We start from the raw sequence: 14,576 nt of genomic DNA, 5'->3' as shown, positions 1-14,576 counted from the left end.
GACACAAGATAGAAGTGACACATGAGAAAAAAAACCATGTGCAGACTAGTGATTTGTACAGTCCCAGTTAGAAGTAATTTTCCCTTCTTCTACATAGAGTTATGTAAGTCATCTAGTTTTGCTTAGTCTGAGTTTCTTGTCTACTAAATGGGGGATGGATAATAATAATTCCACTTTGTGGCTGTTGGGAGAATTAAAGAAAAAGATGTAAAGAGTTTACAAAATGTAGACACTCAATAAATATTGATAATAGTAGTGTTAAGTTTGAATTTTGGAGAATTTATTTATTCTCTCACTTTCCAGGCTCTTGGTAAACTGAAAGCAACCTATGGAAAATTCAGTGCCTCCTTGTTGCTTCTTTTGGGTGTCTTCATTCTCTGTCTTTGGCCTCATGCTCAGGGAAGTCTAGGCACATCTTGGGAAAGATGCCAGTGGACTGGAGTCAGAGGCGGACCCATCAGGCTCCAAACAAGCTCATATTTGGGAAGTATTTGTTGTTGAGGGGATACTGTTGCCACTTTCACATGCCTTTTTCACATGCCTTTTAAGGCTTCTTGTAGAACAGCCACTGCTCAGAGGGGAGGGTTTAAGATGGCTCTGGGATGTGCAGCAGCTGGCGACACATGGTCCATATATGTTGTCTCAATTTCCTGAAGGGTGGCAAGGCTGTCTCCTAAGAGAGGAACATACCTAAACCAGGGAGGTTTAAATAACTCATAGAGTACTTGGAGAGTATTTTAGTCCCGTCCTTTTATTTTCCAAATAAGGTGATACTGCTTAAGGAATCTGCCCCAACTCATTGAGGTCTGGGCTTGCTTCACGGCAGCAGTCTGCCATTTGGTTAACATCTTTTTTTTTTTTTTGAAATGGAGTTTCACTCTTGTTGCCCAGGCTGGAGTGCAATGGTGCAACCTCGGCTCACTGTAACCTCCACCTCCCAGGTTCAAGTGATTCTCCTGCCTCAGTGCCACAAGTAGCTAACTGCAGGTGCCCACCACTATGCCCGGCTAATTTTTCTATTTTTAGTAAAAATGGGATTTCACCATGTTGGTCAGGCTGGTCTTGAACTCCTGACCTCAGGTGATCCACCCACCTCAGCCTCCCAAAGTGCTGGGATTACAGGTGTGAGCAACCGTGTCCCGCTTGGTCAACATCTTAACACCCACAACCAACATTGTCTTTGCTTAAGAAATGCCAGATATAGGTGAAGGGGAGGAAGGCAGCAAATCACGCTGCCATGTGTGTACCTATGCAAAAATCTTGCATGTTCTTCACATGCACCCCAAAACCTAAAAGGCAATTAAAAAAAAAAAAAGCATCCACAGTCCAGACCTTCCTCTGGGTGTGTGACCTGCTTTGACCAGACTGTCAAAGAACCTTAGTCATTTGGGCTTCTCTCACACTTCTTCTGAGCCTGAGAAGAAGTTTGTGAGAAAATCAGTTAAATATCCAGTTCGTTTTCTCATAAATAAAATTTGAAAAAAGATTTTTCAGAGTTGTGGTGAGGATTAGGTGAAATAACATAAAAGTGCCCGCCATAGAGCCAACAGGTATTAACCATTGAAAAAACTGCTATTTCTTGTCTAACATCTTCTTCCATCCTCTTTAGAGAAAAGTGTATTTTTTCTCTGGCTTGATCTGTGATCTCTACGTGTAATCTATGTTTACTCTAAATTCATGCTCCTGGCCATTGACGGGAATCTCCTCAGCCCTTTGCAAACTGTCCTGGTGCTCTAGACAGGCAAGTGACTCACAGCGCTAGCCTACTTCAAGGGAACAATCTCCCCACTATCCCCAAGCAGACCATGAAGCTAGTAAAGTGGAAGTGCATCTCATATCTCAGAGGACTCTGCCAGCCTTGGACAGAAGTAACTGTGTTTTTCTCTAGCAGTGGAGATGACTGGCTGGGGCTAGGGTACAAGGTCTGGTTGTCCAGAGAGAGATTCCTTAGAGCAGCAATACAGATCTCCTTGGCATCTGACTTGGTTACTGGCTGCACTCACAGAATTATCTTCCTGTTTCTTAGAATCTCATATCATGTCAGCAGAACGAGAGTGAAAGGATTTTTTCCTCCAACTTCAGCATTTTACAGCTGGTGGAAACTAAAGGCCAGAAATTGCTTAGGGAGTTTGCAGTGACTGGGGTGGTGGTCGATTCATGCAGTTTCTATCTCTACAATATTTAATTGTTTTCTTCATGCCTTTACAGTTCTTTAACACACAGGCAATGACTCTTTCTAGCAAGTATTCTCTGCTACAAAGTAGAAGGTTTCTGTCTTTTGGCTGATAACCTAAATTACAGAGAGGTTAAGTAACTTACCCCGAGTCACACAAACTAGTAATCAGCGAAGCCTAGATTTGAATCCAGGTAATCTTACTTCAGGGGCTGTGCTCTTAACTGCAATATTATTGATTTCAGGAACTTCCTTTACTGGTCATCTGGGTTTGAACAATAAACCCCCAAATCTAGTATAAGACCCTTCCTTCCAAGTGAAATACAAACAAATGATTATTTCCTGGTGCCCTTGGTGTCAGAGTAAACCAGAATTGCTGGGACTGACCATTCAGTGATGATGAATGGGGCAAAAGAATGCAATTGCCTCAGATGGGGATGAGGCTGAGCATCTCTGGCTTTGTGTAACTGGAGGCTACACAGGACGATGGACATGATGGGATGACTAAGCACCGGGATCTCTTTCTACACCATCCTCAGCATCTCTGCCAGGTTTCTGCCTTTCTTGGTCTCTGCCTCGGCTGATGTTGCCGTGCACAGAGCAGTCCTCTCATGGTACTTCACAGAAAATATCCTTACTGAAAAGGTGTAGGGCACAGCATTCCTTTAAGAAATTCCACATGAAGAATATTCCTCACTTCTCATTGAAATACCAAAGTTTGAGTGCCTTTTCTGTGCCAGGCTGTGTTCTAGGTGCTTGGATTGTATCCATGAAAAAAACAGACAAAATCACCTTCCTTTGTGGGGTTTACATTCTCCTGGGATATTAAAATAGAACAGCAAGGAAGCATACTACATAATCCTAGTAATAAGTCTAGCAAGAAGATGAATAGACCAATGGAACAGAACTGATGTTAAAAATAGCATTTTAAATGGCTCTCATGGGGTGAATAAGCTTTAACATTCTGAAATGAAGGGAGTTTTCCCTTATCCCCCTCCCAGGATGTGCGATGGGGTGTGGCTCACTTATTTGGTGCCCCACAGCTCATACCCCTAAGGAAGCATGCACACGGGCAGGTCATGGGGAGTGTAGGCTCCAACTCCATGGCAGCATCCAGGGTTGAGTGTTCACAGCTCCTGAAGCTCAAGTGGGCATGTGTTACCATGTGCTCTTTCAGGTTAGCTGTTCGCAGGTAGCTTGTTTTAATCAGCTCAATTAGACCCCTCTGCCTTATCGCAAGGACAGAGATCTTTCTGTATCCCAAGGTCCTTGCCCTGGTGTACAAGAAAAATCAGATCACATGTGGGCTTGGAGAATGAGTGCAAGGTTTTATTGAGTGGTGACAGTGGCTATCAACAGGTGGATGGGGAGCCAGAAGTGGGATGGACTGGGAAGGTGGTCTTCCCCTGGTGTCTGACCACTCAGCAGCCTGGCCCTCCTCCAACCATCCTTGACCAAATTTCCTTTGGCATTAGCTTCGTTCCGCCAATTCTATCAATGGTCTGCCAGCATCTGTTGGTGTGTTCTTCTGTTGGTATGTTCTTCTGCCAGTGTGTTCCTCTCAATGTCCAGCCACTTGTATATGTATGCTCGCTGGGGTCTCAGGGTTTTTATAGGCACAGGAGGAGAGGGGATATGGCCGGCTTGGAAATGCAACATTTGGGCATGAAAACAAGAGTGCCTGTTCTCACCTAGGTTCATGGGCACAGGCCCAAAGTTCCCTTACCAGGGACCTGACCCTTCTCTACCCAGTACTTCCCTACCCCTCTCCCATATCAATATGTTGATGGATTTATTTAAAAATTTTTTGTCTAGCCTAATGTGGAAATCCTGAAGCTTTTCTGAATATCAGTCTGAAGATGCAAATGATAGACAGTTAATGCTTGTAAGACCCATAGCTATGGAGGCATGCTTAACCCAAATCATGAATTTTGCATATTCATCCTCAAAGGCCCATCTAAGAATGGTGACAGTGGCAAATGAGAGAAAAAAGGAGAAAAAGAACAATAAAAAGGGCAAAGACAAAGATACCTATTATGTATTTAGGGGCTCAGAAAACAATACCCCAAAATGAATGCCTCAGAAGCGGAAGTTTTTCTCTGACCTTCTTGGGCCCTCCTGTCTCTCAATCTTATTTTCCTCTGAGGCTAGCTGCAGAAACAAGAATCCTCCCCAAAGTGGGTCATAGAAACCAGAACCGCTCCCCCCAAAGCCAGCCATAAAACCTAAAAGCATTATCCTAACTCTCCTTCCACTCTATCTGTGTAAAAACTGGCCATAAAGAAATCATCTGAGCTACTTTGTTTAACTGTAGGTCATAAGATTCTCATTCCAGAGATCGTCCTGTCCCATGCCCAAAAGGAAGGAATGCAGCACAGAGAGGGCAAAAAAAAAAACACTAGAAAGATGGGCCTTGCTGGGTTTCCCACTCAGTCTATCAGCATTAGATTATATCCGGTCATATTTCTACAGGGTGCCCTGACTTTGTTGAACCTAAACCTACAAATGGACAATTTCCCCTGTATTTTTTGGGTCTTCATTCTGAAGGCCCTCATGTCTGTATGTTGAGTAATTTTTATGCCTTTTCTCTAGTTAATCTGCCTTTTGCAAGTTGACTTTTCAGGGAATCTTCAGATGGCCAAGGGCAAAGCTCCCCCTTAACCCCTACGGTATTCTTGCCATTGTCAAAGGAAGTCATCTTCCTTCATAAGGAGCAAGACATTGCCGAGCTTGAAATTTCAGCAAGGATAAATCGTGATCATGCAAACATTTGGACAATGAATGATGCTCAAAGAACAGTTGAAGAAGTAGGTGAATATCCTGTTTTAGTTCTCAGAAGGAAAAAAGAGGGTACTATAAGCTCTTTTGACAAGGAAATTCTTACAGAATCAGAAAAACTGGAATATAAAAGCTATGAAGGATTTTCTTCTTTTGACAGAAATTTGTCTTTTGTTTTTTAAAGTGGTAAGATTAGAGATGAAAATTTTAAAATGACTTTACAAAAATGATTTTGACACAGTAACAATAAAAGTCTCAGTAATTCCATCAGGTTTTGAAGTGTGTAGTAGCAATTCTTTAAGCTCAGGTCTTCCTCAACATTCCACATATTTTGGTGGAAAAATAGAAGAATTTATCAGGTGGGCTTTTAAGATATGTTTCAAAGGAACTTGCCAAATGACTGTCAAAATGGAACCATTCATAAGAAGGCTGAGGGAATCCGAGAAGGAATAACGGGAGACAGGAAGACGGAGACAGGAGTATTATGGATTGCTGGAGTACTTAAAGCTGAAACTGAAGTTTGACCACAAGCAGAGTGGCATTAAAACCAATGCTATTTAAAATGAGGGTGCAAGCTAGCTTTTAGGTTCATGTTACAAATTTTTCTGCACTATCAAATGGAAGAGCAAAGTGTATACACAAAAGCCAAAATGCTTAACTTTATGCTTGCCTTTATATAAAGATTTGTGGTCTGAAAGTAAGAACAAAGAAGATTCTAGGCAGCCTATGTAGGTTACTGAACAGGTATAGTTTGTTTATAATACACCTCTCTTTAAAAAACTAGTAGTGGAAACATTTGAAATTAATTTTACAGTTTATTTTTATAATAAATATTTTGTTTTTCTTAAAAAGTGAGTGCACTTTATATCAGGTGAGGCAACTACTCTGTTATGTGGGTTACCAATTCTATCCTCTCATATTCTTTTTCATTTGTTTGTTTTGTTAGTGTGTACTTTTTTTGCATAAATCATACCGTATTTTAAGCATTTTTTTTTATTGCATTTTAGGTTTTGGGGTACATGTGAAGAACATGCAAGATAGTTGCATAGGTACACACGTGGCTGTACGATTTGCTGCCTTCCTCCCCTTCACCCATATCTGACATTTCTCCCCATGCTATCTCTCCCCAACTCCACTCCCCACCGCTGTCCCTCCCCTATTCCCCCAATAGACCCCAGTGTGTAGTGTTCCCCACCCTGTGTCCATGTGCTCTCAATATTCTTTTTTTTTTTTTTTTTTTTTTTGAGACGGAGTTTCACTCTTGTTACCCAGGCTGGAGTGCAATGGCACGATCTTGGCTCACCGCAACCTCCGCCTCCTGGATTCAGGTAATTCTTCTGCTTCAGCCTCCTGAGTAGCTGGGATTACAGGCACGTGCCACCATGCCCAGCTAAGTTTTTGTATTTTTAGTAGAGACAGGGTTTCACCATGTTTACCAGGATGGTCTCGATCTCTTGACCTCGTGATCCACCCACCTCAGCCTCCCAAAGTGCTGGGATTACAGGCGTGAGCCACCGGCTGTCAATATTCTTAATCATCTTGTAAAACTATTCTAAACATATCTAATGTATACACATACACAAATTAAATATTATTTGATGGCAATATTATTCAGAACTTTGCATTTTGTTTTTATAATATAAAAATGTTTAATAAAGCATATGATGATGACTTTTATATAACGACTTTAAGCTCTTAATTTGAATGCTATGAGGAACGAAAATATTGACTATAGGCACAAAAGTTGTAGTGTGGTGACTTTTGCTCTCTTTGTATGTATGCATTTAACTTTTTAAACAGTCTTCCCATTAACAAAGATGAGTCATTAGTCCCAGCTGTGTAATATTAGTTCTCATTCTTAAGATAAAAATCTTGTGATTGTACTTTAATATTAAGAAAGTCAGTATTAAAATCTTACCAGAAAAAAATAGCCACTCAAATTTTAATCAGCTAGTGAAAGTAAAGAAACTTTGTGTATCCATATAATTTACAGTGTTTGCCTGAAGTGTAAAAAAGCCCATTTTTATTAAGGCATTTGTTATCAGAATTCAGTTTAGTTTAACGCAAGTGCTTACATTTACATAATCTTAAATGGTGTGAGTAAAGATCAGTCTATCTGACTCACCAGGTTTGTAAAGACTCTTGGAAGCGCCAATGAATTCGAATCCCATCTCTTGGCGATACAGTGATTGAATTCCTCAAACACAAAAATGTTTACAGGCAACTGTGATTCTTTAATCTATAATAAACTTGGAGAGAGACCAGATAAAACTAGGGTTGTGTGTAACCTCAACTCATGCCTTCCTAATCCTGCCTAAACAGTCTCCCAAAGGTGCCCTTACCTTCAACATCTAGTTTGATACCCTGTTTCATAGGTTTGCATTTTATGTCTATAAAGTTTGCTTTATCCTGTACCCTCCTTTGCACTACCATGGATCTGGGCCTGTTAAAATTACAATTAGGAGACAAAGTCTCCCAAAAGTAGTTGATCTGCACTACTGCCTAGTAATTTCTCAAAATCAGAAGGACTTAATTCCACTTTCTTGATCCTCAGAAATTTATTATATTCTTCAAGTTCCCATCCCATTTCTGTCACATTTGTCCATTAGATAATCCCATTTGTAGCTTCTCTAAGACCTAGGACTGATTGAATTTAATAAAACAATTTGTTGCAATAATTAGGAGAGCTAAGTGAATTTTATGTGTTCTTTTTAAATTTTTATTTATTTTATTATTATTATACTTTAAGTTCTGGGGTACATGTGCAGAACGTGCAGGTTTGTTACATAGGTATACATGTGCCATGCTGGTTTGCTGCATCCATCCCCCCGTCATCTACATTATGTATTTCTTCTAATGCTATGCGTTCTTTTTTGTTTTTAATTGACTACTATTAACACTTTCTGTTAAAAGGGGCTTAGTATGAAAGGGTTTTTTGAAACTGGCCTGAGGACATCACGTGTTTGTCTGTTTCTTATTTCTCCATATCACTCTTCACTTCCTTAGTGAAAATGTCATAGTTCCTTTTTTGTTTACATTTTCCTTTTTTTCCCTAAAAGTTTCTGGTAACTATTATTATACATGTTTACAAGCTCTTAGAAACATCTAGAAATCAAACAAAGCTTTATTAAATCTGAGAGACTTCACAATCATGTTATTTTCCTTCCCAAGGTAGACAAAAAATGCATTTTTCTTTTGTTTATTCCACCAGGGGTTACTCAGAAAAAGAAAAAAAAACCTTATTAAACTATAGGCTCTATATCCTTAATTCTTTATAGCTCTGCTCACTATCCACAGCATAGAAGAGCTTCTTTTACTCACGTATCTTCCTGGAAGATATGTGAGTCATTCCTGTGACACCATGTGGATTCTTTATGTCAATGAAGGTCTACATATTTTGAACTGGAAGTTCTGGAAGCATGTACAGATGACAAAGTTACACATCTGATTACGTTATTGTATCTGTAGTGAAAAACTAGGGAGCCAACATTTAGTTAATGGCTGAAGAATCTATCTGGGCTGAAGTGACTACTATACACCTGAGAAAAACACACAGAGATGAGCAGAACTCCCATGTGCCCCCCAAAACCACATAAAATTCAGATATATATGCAAACAAAACAATCCCCACAAACAGAACACAAATAATACTCTGCTGCTGACAGAACTCTTGGTTAAGTCATTACTTATGCAGCTATTAATTGTACAAGCTAGAAACAGAATCCACTTCTCCATACTTTAAACTCATTGTCCCAATCACAAAGGCTTCGCAGAAACAAACTGAGATGTCCCTACTCCTAGCAAAGGTACTATTTCCTAGGTGAACCTTTGGCTTCCCCGGTAATTTCATTTGAAGACAATTGTCTTCTACATCCATGTTCTACTATGTTCAGCATCACCATGAAACATGTTGATGCAGTTACAGATTAAAGCATGTATGAGACCCTGAGAATCCAAACTGATGAAATACTCTCACTCTGGCCTTCATGAAATAGATCATGTTTGCAATGCTAATACATATTCCATTATTGACTGATCTTGCTTCCCTGAGGTATTAATAGCTCTATTGAGTATTGACAGTAAATGGTAGAGAACAGGTAATATGAATCCTCATAGGCAACACAGCATATAGGAAACAACATTGGTCTTGGACTTACGAACTCTGAATCTTAACTCTGGTGAGTCACTGTGGCTTTCAGTATCTTAATTTTTTCATCCATTAAATATGAGAAATCAATAAAACCTGGGTATTTTTAAGGTAATTCTAGCTATAGCATTAAACAGTGGTGCATTCTAAATGGTTGGGAAAGGTGTCTGAGGTAATTATTAGTGAAAACAATTTTAACCTCACTTTTAATATTAGAATAACTTGAAATTTATTTGCTCATTTGTACAAAATATATTCTTTCTAGAAATACCTATATTAGTCTATCAATTTGAGATTGCATTCTTTAATACGAAAGCTTCACCAGTTAGAAAAGCAGGGCTTGGTGGCTCACGCCTGTAATCCCAGCACTTTGGGAGGCCGAGGCGGGTGAATCACGAGGTCAAGAGATCGAGACCATCCTGGTCAACATGGTGAAACCCCGTCTCTACTAAAAATACAAAAAATTAGCTGGGCATGGTGGCGCATGCCTGTAATCCCAGCTACTCAGGAGGCTGAGGCAGGAGAATTGCCTGAACCCAGGAGGCGGAGGTTGCGGTGAGCCGAGATCGCGCCATTGCACTCCAGCCTGGGTAACAAGAGCAAAACTCCATCTCAAAAAAAAAAAAAAAAAGAAAAGAAAAGAAAAGCAGGCTTTTCCAGGAAGTCTATAGCAACTGTCTAGAGCTGATTAACAAGATGTACAATATTGTAACCACTTAATGGGCTCTCCTCGCCTACTGCCTAGACACTGCTGATTTATCAGGACAGGGGAATTGCCATAGGGAGAGTTTAATTCATGCACATCTGACTCTATGGGAGACCAGTGTTTTTATTACTCAAATCAGTCTCCCCAAAGACTCAAGGGTTGGATTTTTAAAGGATAATTTGGTGGGTAAGGGGTCAGTGAGTTGGGAGTGCTGATTGCTTGGGTCAAAGATAAAAATCACAGGGAATCAAAGCTGTCCTCTTGCACTCAGTCAGTTTCTGAGTTAAGGCCACAAGACCAGATGAGCCAGTTTATTAATGTGAGTGGTACCAACGGGTTCTGCAAAATGTCTGGAGCACTGATCTTAGGTTTTGCAGTAGTGATGTTATTCCCAGGAGTAACTGGGGAGGGTCAGAATCTCACAGCCTCCAACTACATGACTCCTGAACCATAATTTCTAATTGTGTAACTACTTGATTAGTCCTACAAAGGTAGTGTGCTCCCCAAGCAGGAAGAGGCTTTGTTTTGGAAAAGGGCTATTGTCTTTGTTTCAAACTTTAAATTAAGTTCCCCCCAAAGTTAGTTTGGCTTACTCCCAGGAATGAACAAGGACGGCTTGGAGGTTAGAAGCAAGGTGAAGTTAGTTGAGTTAGATCTCCTTCACTGTAGTAATGTTCTCAGCTATCATTTTACAAAGGCCTTTTCAGCATCATCAGTATTTTCAGAGTCTCAGGGTTTTGTGATCAGCTCTCTATAATGTGAGCTTTCATCTCCATAGGAGCTGTATGGCAGCAAGTTGGATAATCCATTGTCAGCTTTCTATTTGCCTTTTCTGTTGAAAGAATAAGAAGAACAAGAAGGAAAAGAAGGAGGGTGGCAGGAGGACAGCAGTAGGAGGAGGAGGAAGGGCTGTGCCTAAATAAGAAATTAGCCTATTCCCACAAATTTCCAGCAAAATTCTTCTTAGGTCTCATTGGCGAGAACTATGTCACACTGCCATTTCCATAGGCAAGGAAGACTGGGAAATAGCATCTCTTAACTTCTTTATTCAGAGTCCCACTTCTGAATAAAGTAATCATTCTTTTATAAGAAAAATGGGGAGATCAGATAATAAAAAGACAAATTATGTTGACTTTAGTCTATTTTCACACTGCTTTAAAGAAATACCTGAGCCTGTGTAATTTACAAAGGAAAGGTTTAAGGGATTCACAGTTCCACATGGCTTGGGAGGCCTCAGGAAGCTTACAATCATGGTGGGAAGCAAAGGGGAAGCAAGGGCCTTCTTCACATGGTGGCAGGAGACAGTGGTGAGAGCACAGGAAAAACTACCACTTATAAAACCATCAGATCTTATGAGAACTCACTTATGATCACAAGAACAGCATAGGGAAAACTGTCCCTATAATCTAATCACCTCCCACCAGGTCTCTCCATAAACACCCGGGGATTACAATTCAAGATGAGATTTGGGTAGGGACACAAAGCCTAACTGTATCAGCTATTGACATTGAATTTGCAGAATCATGTCTACTGTGGTGTGTGCACTTATCTTAGTGAACAGGATTCCTTGCATATTTCAAATAACCCAGTTATGAAGTGACTCAGAGATTTGTCTGAAAATATTTTTAAAACTACGAAATGGTATCTTTAGGACTTGAACAAATTTCTTCCTATTTTCTTAAACCAAATGGTAACACTGAAAGAGAATGAAACTATTTTACCATCTTTTTGTTGCTATTACTAAAACACATTTGGAAACATTTTATTTTTCATGTTTACATGTATACACACTCCTATATCATCTAAGATTTTAGTGGCATTTAGAAAACAAAATTTATTGATCAAGTTTTTTTTCTGTCATTTTGGTTAGCAACTAATTCTTTTAGTATAAAAGAAAAATATTTTTAGGAAACAAATCAAAACTGAATGTTTTTTCTCACTGCAGCTGATTCAATCCCCCCAAACTGGTAAGTGATTATAAACAACAGGACTTATTCTAAACAACTCACTTTCTCAGCCCAAAGACTGAAGACTTCAGTTTTCAGTCTTCAATTTGCATGACTATTATGAACCTCTTTCTATTCAGTCTGAAAAAAACCCTGACTTTCCCCCAGTTGGTGAATACTTAATGAATTTCCCCACAGGGTTCTTTCTTTACTTGGCACATATATAAACCTGTAAACTCAGCTTTTCTATTTATAGTTTATTTATAAGCTCTAGTGGTCTTTAATTTGTTCTTTGACACAGTGTAAAATCTTGTCAGAAAATGGGATTCAGATTTTACAAACCTTCTGACCCAGTACACATGGGATCTGAGATTCTTAATTGATACATGATATTTGTACATATTTATGAGGTAGATATAATATTTTGTTACATGTATAGAATGTGTAATGATTAAGTCAGGGTATTTAGATTATTAATGTTGGTTAAAATTTTACAAATTTATCTTATTGATATAAAATGCCATCATCTTTAAATGGTGTTCAGACAAAATCTTTTCATCACTGAACCAAGTATAAACCTGACTTTGCAAAATTATGACTGAGACAGTGAAGGAGATCTAACTTAACCAACTCCATTTTGCTTCTAACCTCCAAGCTGTCCTTCTTCATTCTTAGAAGTGGGCTGAACAAACTTTGGGAGAAATTTAGTTTATAGTTTATAGTTTTAAAAAAATGGTAACAGCCCTTTCCCAAAGCAGACCTCCTTCTTACCTGGGGACTACATTGCCTTTGTAGGACTAACATTAGACACAAGATTAGAAATTATGATTTAGGAGTAACACAGCTAAAGGCTACAAGATTCTGACCCTCCCTAAACTGGTCCAAAGACCAGTGCTTGAGATATCTTGCAGACCCTACACTTGATGGATTAACTGGCACCACCCATATCAATAAACTGGCTGATCTGATTTTGTGGCCCCCACCTAAGAACTGACTCAGCTCAAAAATCAGCTTCAGGGCAGGTGCAGTGGCTCATGCCTGTAATCCCAGCACTTTGGGAGCCTAAGGTGGGTAGATCACCTTAGCCTGAGGTCAGGAATTTGAGACCAGCCTGGCCAACATAGTGAAATCCTGCCTCTACTAAAAATACAAATATTAGCTAGACTTGATGGCGCACCTCTAATCCCAGCAACTTGGGAGGCTGAGGCAGGAGAATCGCTTGAACCTGGGAGGCGGAGGTTGCAGCAAGCCAAGATTGCGCCACTGCACTCCATCCTGGGCAACAGAAGCAAAACTCCGTCTCAACAAAACAAAACACAGCTTAAATTCAACTCCCTATGATTTCATCCCTTATCAATTGGCACTCCTGGCTGGCCGGCTTCCCCTCACTCACCAAGTTATCCTACAGAGTTTATCCAAGTAAACTCTGCTCCCTGAATACTGGGGAGACTGATTTGTGTAACAATAAAACTCTGATCTCCCACACAGCTGGCCTTGCGTAAATTACTCTTTCTCTATTGCATTTCCCCCGTCTTAAAGAATTAGCTATGTCTAGGCAGTGGGCAAAGTGAACACCTTGGGCAGTCACAAATATATGACCACATTAATTTTTGTCATTAGGTGTGCAGTAAAATTTATTATAATCACACCATTAAATATGGAAATTGTTTATTGCATACTTATTTATATATTTTAAAATTTGAATTTAGATTTAAAATATATTCTAAAATTTAAATGTAATAATTTTTAAATTTAAATTACATTTATTTGTGGTTACCTTTTATTGTAATAAACAATACTGCACAAACAAGTTATAATGACATTTCATTTTTAAATGCATTAAGTTAAAAAGTGGGTTACTTAATGTAAGTAAACAATATCACAATTGTTTTACAGTTATGAGTCTTTAATTACAGTATTTGGTGATAGAATATATTTTCTCAGATAGGGCACTTAAAAAAAATCCCAATTCTTTAAGATGTACCACATGGTGTTAAGGAATTTCATAGCTCAATTCCTAGAGCATAAGTGTCCACACTACGGAGAACACCAGAATAATAGAGCACGTTTTGTTGTATTTGCATTTTCAAATTGGTTTGTGACTTGTACTTGAATAAGAGGGACTCAGAATTAAAAAAACAGAACAGCCTTATGCTTTTCCCACAACTTTTCTTTCTTTCTTTCTTTCCCTCCCTCCCTCTTTCTTTTTTTCCCTCTTTCTTTTTCTTTTATTTTTTTTTTTTTGAGATGGAGTCTTGCTGTCCAATAATGAAGAGTTCTTCAGTCACTTTAGTAGTTAAAATCTAGTTTTATGCAAAAATCAAAATACAACTGTCATTCATGTTAAAATTTCTTCTTTCCCTCAGTTTGGCCTGCTTTAGACAGGGCACCTGACATGTAAAGCGGAAACCAGCGCTAGTTCTTCTCCAACTGTCCCCCCTGAGGATTGCTAAGAGGGATTTCTGATCCTCACAGAGTCAGGGGCAGAAATGAGGAGAGAGGGGCAGAAAAAGTCTTTATCGATTGGTACTTTCCCAACTCAATGTCAGTGCTATGCTGGCAGGTGGTTGTTGAAGGCACCTGTGGTTCCATCACTGGGATTCCTGGGTTGGGGTTCCCCTCAGTATCCTCATGGACTTAGCTGGCAGCTGACTATGCATCCTCTGTCCTGTCCCTGGATGTCCATCAGAAAATCTCCAGCCTTATTCTCTTCAAGGTCTCCTTGCTCCCTCCTGGTTTCTTTTCAGAGCAAGCTCTAACCACCCAGGTAGATTCTCTTTCACACAGCCTGCATGTGGAAGTGCAGACCGCCCCAATACAATCTAC

General features: G+C 39.5%; 1 protein-coding gene across 10 annotated transcripts in view; it reads left to right on the top strand.

Moving 5' to 3' along the window:
- MS4A6A (membrane spanning 4-domains A6A) overlaps positions 1–14,576 on the top strand; it is a 269,396-nt gene that overhangs the window by 128,381 nt on the left and 126,439 nt on the right. The window lies entirely within an intron of this gene.

This window comes from Callithrix jacchus, chromosome 10 (assembly GCF_049354715.1).
Source record: "Callithrix jacchus isolate 240 chromosome 10, calJac240_pri, whole genome shotgun sequence".
Classification (NCBI taxonomy): Eukaryota; Metazoa; Chordata; class Mammalia; order Primates; family Cebidae; genus Callithrix; species Callithrix jacchus.
This window is presented reverse-complemented; position numbering and strand designations above follow the sequence as displayed.